Source organism: Schistocerca americana, unplaced genomic scaffold (assembly GCF_021461395.2).
Source record: "Schistocerca americana isolate TAMUIC-IGC-003095 unplaced genomic scaffold, iqSchAmer2.1 HiC_scaffold_1491, whole genome shotgun sequence".
In the NCBI taxonomy this organism is placed as follows: Eukaryota; Metazoa; Arthropoda; class Insecta; order Orthoptera; family Acrididae; genus Schistocerca; species Schistocerca americana.
In genome coordinates, this window is record NW_025725575.1 from 15,001 (window position 1) to 22,500 (window position 7,500).

Consider the following 7,500-nt stretch of genomic DNA (forward strand, 5'->3'; position numbering starts at 1 on the left):
GAATCGAACCCTGATTCCCCGTTACCCGTTACAACCATGGTAGGCGCAGAACCTACCATCGACAGTTGATAAGGCAGACATTTGAAAGATGCGTCGCCGGTACGAGGACCGTGCGATCAGCCCAAAGTTATTCAGAGTCACCAAGGCAAACGGACCGGACGAGCCGACCGATTGGTTTTGATCTAATAAAAGCGTCCCTTCCATCTCTGGTCGGGACTCTGTTTGCATGTATTAGCTCTAGAATTACCACAGTTATCCAAGTAACGTGGGTACGATCTAAGGAACCATAACTGATTTAATGAGCCATTCGCGGTTTCACCTTAATGCGGCTTGTACTGAGACATGCATGGCTTAATCTTTGAGACAAGCATATGACTACTGGCAGGATCAACCAGGGAGCTGCGTCAACTAGAGCTGAGCAGCCGGCCGCCCGGGAGTGTGTCCCGGGGGCCCGCGCGAACACGCAAGCGTCCGCTCAATTATTCTGCAAACAGGAGGAGGCTGAGCTCCCCTGCACCATACACCTCGAAACCCTCTCAGGTCCCGGCGGCGCGCAGCGCCGTCCTAAGTACTTGGTCGGGTTCGAGAGAGGCGCAATCGCCCGGAGTTTGGCGAGTAGACGCTTTAGGTGCGACCACCCGTGCTCCCAACTGAGCTTGCCGCTGCCGACAGAGGCCCGGGAGCGTGCTGTCGTGGCATTGCCGGCGGGAGACAACACGCGCCACCTACGGTGACCGGCAGCTCCAACGCCAGCGCCACAGAAGGACAAAAGCCCCACTTGGGTGCCGAAGCGAACTCTCCCAGCACAGCGCACGCGCCAACACGTCCGCACAGCTGCGATACAAACCACCTGCGAGAACCGCAGAGGCGACCGAGCAGCAGACGGCGTCGCGGCGCCGAGCGCCGGGCGGCGGCGCATCCTCAGCGCACACAGTCCTCAATCGGACCAGCACACTGCAGATGTCCACCGCGCTTCGCACCGGGCCCGCGAGGACCTACTTTGGCCGCACGGCGCCGCGTGCAGGGTGCGCCGGCGCGCAGCTGCGCCGCCTGCCGCCTCCGTCGGCCGGCGCGCCTGCCACTGGCCGCCCCCACCAGCCGGCTGTAGCGCGTGCGCCCACGCACCGCACGGCCAACACGCCGGGAGGCCCCCCCTCACCGGCCGGGGACGGTCCCACCCAGCCACCGCCGCGTATCGCTTCACACCCACATGCCATTCACGTTCGTGGGCATGGTGGGTATCGCTGCAACAACCGGTTGGTAGCTCAACCGATCGTCGCCATCACTGATTCACCCCTAGCGAGAACAACCGCACCACAACGGTTTACCAGTTGTTCATTTGCGTAACGTCACCAGCAAACGTAGGCGTCCATCGCCATTTGCAAATTCAACGATTGTTGCATGCCTGTGTCAGGTGTCACGACACACTGTCTGCCCACATACACGCAACAACATGTCCACGCTTAGCGAACACGTGGAAGGTGGCCCCCGTACGTATGCGATGTCCATTGCGCGAACGACTGTCAACCGGCCTCTGTCGCATGTCGCAGATGTGGAACGCAGTGCACCGTGCTATCACGGTGTGTGAGAAGAGACGACTACGTCTGACAACACGCGCCACTACATCAACAGACGGCTCATGCTGATCGCCATCCAGGGCATACCACACTGCAATCCAGCTCTTATAGGGAGACGACACGTAGCTGAGTGCACAACATTTGGACCGCATGGTTCGCCGTTGTTGGCGCAGTCGTTGTACGGTCACATGTACCACGATGTATCATTCAGTACATGAGGACCAATGTGCAGTACAGTGTGTGATTTGGACGTACAACATCAGCGGACAGTTGACACAGGCCGTACCACAGCGTAGGCTAAGTGCTTCGCCATGCGAATGCCAATGAACAACTGCAAATGCCAATGAACAACTGCAAAGGGCATTGAGCATGTACGTCCTGCTGCCATCCACATTACAGTGTATAGCTGCAAGGTGTTTAACATGAAGCGATACACTGGGGACCGGGCAGTGCGAGTAGCAAACTATATTGCGGGGGTTGCAGTTAGGCAACACTACACTAATTTAACGCGTCGTATGACAATTACAGAGCAGGTTAAGGCCCAACGTGTGTTGGGTTAAGGCCCAACGTGTGTTGGGTTAAGGCCCAACGTGTGTTGGGTTAAGGCCCAACGTGTGTTGGGTTACGGCCCAACGTGTGTTGGGTTAAGGCCCAACGTGTGTTGGGTTAAGGCCCAACGTGTGTTGGGTTACGTTAAGGGGCAATGTGGGTTACGTTAAGGGGCAATGTGGGTTACGTTAAGGGGCAATGTGGGTTACGTTACGGCGCAATATAGGTTACGTTACGGCGCAATATAGGTTACGTTAAGGGGCAATGTGGGTTACGTTACGGCGCAATATAGGTTACGTTACGGCGCAATATAGGTTACGTTAAGGCGCAATATCGGTTACGTTAAGGCGCAATACAGGTTACGTTAAGGCGCAATACAGGTTACGTTAAGGCGCAATACAGGTTACGTTAAGGCGCAATACAGGTTACGTTAAGGCGCAATACAGGTTACGTTAAGGCGCAATACAGGTTACGTTAAGGCGCAATACAGGTTACGTTAAGGCGCAATACAGGTTACGTTAAGGCGCAATGCAGGTTACGTTAAGGCGCAATGCAGGTTACGTTAAGGCGCAATACAGGTTACGTTAAGGCGCAATGCAGGTTACGTTAAGGCGCAATGCAGGTTACGTTAAGGCGCAATACAGGTTACGTTAAGGCGCAATACAGGTTACGTTAAGGCGCAATACAGGTTACGTTAAGGCGCAATACAGGTTACGTTAAGGCGCAATACAGGTTACGTTAAGGCGCAATACAGGTTACGTTAAGGCGCAATACAGGTTACGTTAAGGCGCAATACAGGTTACGTTAAGGCGCAATACAGGTTACGTTAAGGCGCAATACAGGTTACGTTAAGGCGCAATACAGGTTACGTTAAGGCGCAATACAGGTTACGTTAAGGCGCAATACAGGTTACGTTAAGGCGCAATACAGGTTACGTTAAGGCGCAATACAGGTTACGTTAAGGCGCAATACAGGTTACGTTAAGGCGCAATACAGGTTACGTTAAGGCGCAATACAGGTTACGTTAAGGCGCAATACAGGTTACGTTAAGGCGCAATACAGGTTACGTTAAGGCGCAATACAGGTTACGTTAAGGCGCAATACAGGTTACGTTAAGGCGCAATACAGGTTACGTTAAGGCGCAATACAGGTTACGTTAAGGCGCAATACAGGTTAGGTTAAGGCGCAATACAGGTTAGGTTAAGGTACGACATAGGTTAGGTTAAGGTACGACATAGGTTAGGTTAAGGTACGACATAGGTTAGGTTAAGGTACGACATAGGTTAGGTTAAGGTACGACATAGGTTAGGTTAAGGTACGACATAGGTTAGGTTAAGGTACGACATAGGTTAGGTTAAGGTACGACATAGGTTAGGTTAAGGTACGACATAGGTTAGGTTAAGGTACGACATAGGTTAGGTTAAGGTACGACATAGGTTAGGTTAAGGTACGACATAGGTTAGGTTAAGGTACGACATAGGTTAGGTTAAGGTACGACATAGGTTAGGTTAAGGTACGACATAGGTTAGGTTAAGGTACGACATAGGTTAGGTTAAGGTACGACATAGGTTAGGTTAAGGTACGACATAGGTTAGGTTAAGGTACGACATAGGTTAGGTTAAGGTACGACATAGGTTAGGTTAAGGTACGACATAGGTTAGGTTAAGGTACGACATAGGTTAGGTTAAGGTACGACATAGGTTAGGTTAAGGTACGACATAGGTTAGGTTAAGGTACGACATAGGTTAGGTTAAGGTACGACATAGGTTAGGTTAAGGTACGACATAGGTTAGGTTAAGGTACGACATAGGTTAGGTTAAGGTACGACATAGGTTAGGTTAAGGTACGACATAGGTTAGGTTAAGGTACGACATAGGTTAGGTTAAGGTACGACATAGGTTAGGTTAAGGTACGACATAGGTTAGGTTAAGGTACGACATAGGTTAGGTTAAGGTACGACATAGGTTAGGTTAAGGTACGACATAGGTTAGGTTAAGGTACGACATAGGTTAGGTTAAGGTACGACATAGGTTAGGTTAAGGTACGACATAGGGTAGGTTAAGGTACGACATAGGTTAGGTTAAGGTACGACATAGGTTAGGTTACGGTACGACATAGGTTAGGTTACGGTACGACATAGGTTAGGTTACGGTACGACATAGGTTAGGTTACGGTACGACATAGGTTAGGTTACGGTACGACATAGGTTAGGTTACGGTACGACATAGGTTAGGTTACGGTACGACATAGGTTAGGTTACGGTACGACATAGGTTAGGTTACGGTACGACATAGGTTAGGTTACGGTACGACATAGGTTAGGTTACGGTACGACATAGGTTAGGTTACGGTACGACATAGGTTAGGTTACGGTACGACATAGGTTAGGTTACGGTACGACATAGGTTAGGTTACGGTACGACATAGGTTAGGTTACGGTACGATATAGGTTAGGTTACGGTACGATATAGGTTAGGTTAAGGTACACATTGTTGTAAGGAAAGGTTTAATGGGGGGCGGGGCGGGGCGGCCGGTTTGTTGATTGTGATTATAGTAAGTGGATGCTGCGGCATCATCTGATTTGCCACGTCAGGATGCACCTTTGGCTCATGACAGGCGGCGCTCTCATTCCATGCTTGTGGCAGACCTGTGTCTTTCATTCCTGCCATTGTTTGTGTGCTGTGAGAGGAGGCAGTATTGTGATGTTGGGTGCACCCCTGTGTAGGACATGTGTGGGTGTTGGTGGCTTGGCTGAGCAATGGTGGTTGTCGGGTGGGTGGGATATTCTGTTTTCTGAGTGGACCTCCCAGTCTGGTTATGACAGTGTGGATTGTCTAATGTGGCGGAGAGGATGCACTGGGTGTTGTTCCATGCTGGTGCTTACATATTGTCTGTGTGCGTGTTACAGGCAGAGAGTAGTGCGTGATAAGGGTGTGTGGCTGACGTGTGGTTGTGATTGTGAGCAGAGTCTTTCAGCATGTATACGGACAGTTGTATACATTATCTGTATTCTGATGGCTCTATCTATTACTAATCAGCGCCGTGTATACGTTTAATCCGGTTCCAGTCGAAACTGTTGTATCTCTGTACATTAGTGACACGGCGAGCCCGCTATGTAGTTACTCGTCTCGGCAGCTTCCACCGGTGTATGGCAAATGATTATAAGGAATCAGTCTAGTCGTCAATACCGATGGTGTGACGTCACATGTCTGGGGTGGGGGACGCTGCGCCCTTCCGGTGGGTCATGGCCTAGAAAGACTCTTCCCACGCAGGGGGGCGTGGACTGTCATTGACTCTTCCAGGTAATATACTTGCCGTACGTTCTTGCGACTGCGAGTGCAACGCTCACCGGTACCGACATGGATGGAGCGCCTCCTAGCTGACCGCTCAGCATCGGCATTCGTACAGAGAGCAACGCGGTCGCGTCTCTAGCTCGTAACTGGTACAGCCCGCAGCTCATGTATAGGGACATTCGGATATGTCGTCTCGATTATAATGGCTCTGCATCATTTACTAATCAGCGCCCTGTGTGTACTAATTCTGGTTCCAGTCAAGTTTTGCTGTTCTATTCCTGTTCAACAGTAGAACGGCGGCTCCACTACATAGGTACTTCTCTCGGCAGCTTCCCCCGGGTATGGCAATTAATTACAGACATTTTTGTGTACAGACTAGTGCCGGTGTGTTGTGACAATGTCACAGGTCAGGGGTGGGGGAAGCTACGCCCTGCCAAATAGGTGGGTCAGGGCTCGGAAAAAACTCTCCCCCACACTGGGGGCTCGGACCCTCATTACTCTTCCGAGTAATATATTGAGGAGCGCACTTAGCCATTGCCCCCGAGTCTTGGCGACTGCGAGTGCAACGCCCACCGGGGACCGACGTGGACGGGGCGCCTCCTAGCTGATCACTCAGCATCGGAATCCGTACAGTGAGTTACGCGATCGAGTCTGTAGCTCGTAATTAGTACAGCTCGCAGCTGGCCAGGCTTACCCCTGTCGAGCCCGGCACCCTCAGGCCTCACCAGTTCTACCCAGCTACACCCGAGTTAGCCACAGGTTCTAGGCCATAAAGCCAAGTCCCAGATGTTCGGGACTCGGACCAAAAATGTTTACTACTCGTGTTGGCTTTAGTCCCACCACGTTAGACGAGTAACCGCCGAGGACATTTTAATTCGGGGTCACCGCACATCTCTTACTGCCTGAGTCGCCCGTTGCCCTGTCGAGACATCAACCAGGGATAAGGTAGAAAACAGGCAGTTTTATAGGTAGCTGCCGTGCGGTCTGCCAAGGGGCTCATCGTATCTCCCGTAGGAGAACTTGGATACTAGTTCACGCGTGAACCGACACCTCCGACGACTACCCCAGCAGCTACCCCACGGTTCCCTTATTAGGTACTCGTTTTTACAAGATGTCTCTTGTCACACAGACGAGTTTCTGTCCGAGGTCTCAACGCGATCCTCTACCACACATCTCCTACTACCGGAAAGCGCCCGTTGCCCGTGGGTTCTACCTTTTGAGGCGCGGGATTGGGTAGCTTTCGGCAGTTTTGTGAGTAAACGCCGTGTGGTCTGCCAAGGGACATCGCCGTTACCACACAGGGTTCGGATACTAGTTCACGCCACCACGTGAACCGACACCTCAGACGGCTATCCAGCGTTTACCGCTTTTTTGCGTGGTCTTTTACCACCACGCTACTCGTGTTAGCAAGACTCCTCTTGCAGCCAGAGACGAGTTACGGCCGATGCCACCATACGCGGCCCTCTACTGCATTACTGATCTGCCAGTCTCGCCCTTTACCGCCTAGCGCATGTGAGCTAGGGATCGGGTAGAAACATGACAGTTCTAAGGGTAGTTGCCATGCAGTCTGCAGGGTAACATCGTGGCCAAAGGCTCTCGGTTACTAGTGATTCCCACGCTGAAAAACGTGGCCCGACTTCCTCAAACGATGGCCCTGGACAACAACCCTATATTACCATGGACTGGTCTGGCACCACCTATTCAACATATTCGGTAGCAACCCTCCACTACAGAGGGTCCCATACAGTCACTTATTCAGCATATTCGTGACAGACTCCCACTACAGGAGACCGGACCCATACCAACTCCTGTTTGCCCCCAACGGCAAAAGGGGACTTACTACAAGGTCGGCAGGAGGATCCTGCATGGCACTGCCTGTTCAATATATTCAGCAGCAACCCTCCACTACAGAGGGCCCCCAGAGAAGCTCATGGGGCCTTGGTCCGGGGCTACCTATTGACATATATTCGGCAGCTACCTCCTATTACGGGAGGCGTTCCCTATCCGCCACCCGGGGACCCGACTTCGTAGCGTGGCCAGCGCTCGGACCCTGCTCCGACACGGTAGTTGCCCTTGTACGGG

At 51.9% G+C, this 7,500-nt stretch overlaps 1 non-coding gene across 1 annotated transcript in view; it reads right to left on the reverse strand.

Moving 5' to 3' along the window:
* Positions 1 to 398, reverse strand: part of LOC124569423 — a 1,910-nt gene extending 1,512 nt beyond the window's left edge. The window contains exon 1 of the ribosomal RNA XR_006971219.1: positions 1 to 398. This exon is cut by the window's left edge and continues 1,512 nt beyond it. This is a non-coding gene — a ribosomal RNA (small subunit ribosomal RNA).
* Positions 399 to 7,500: the final 7,102 nt, after the last annotated feature.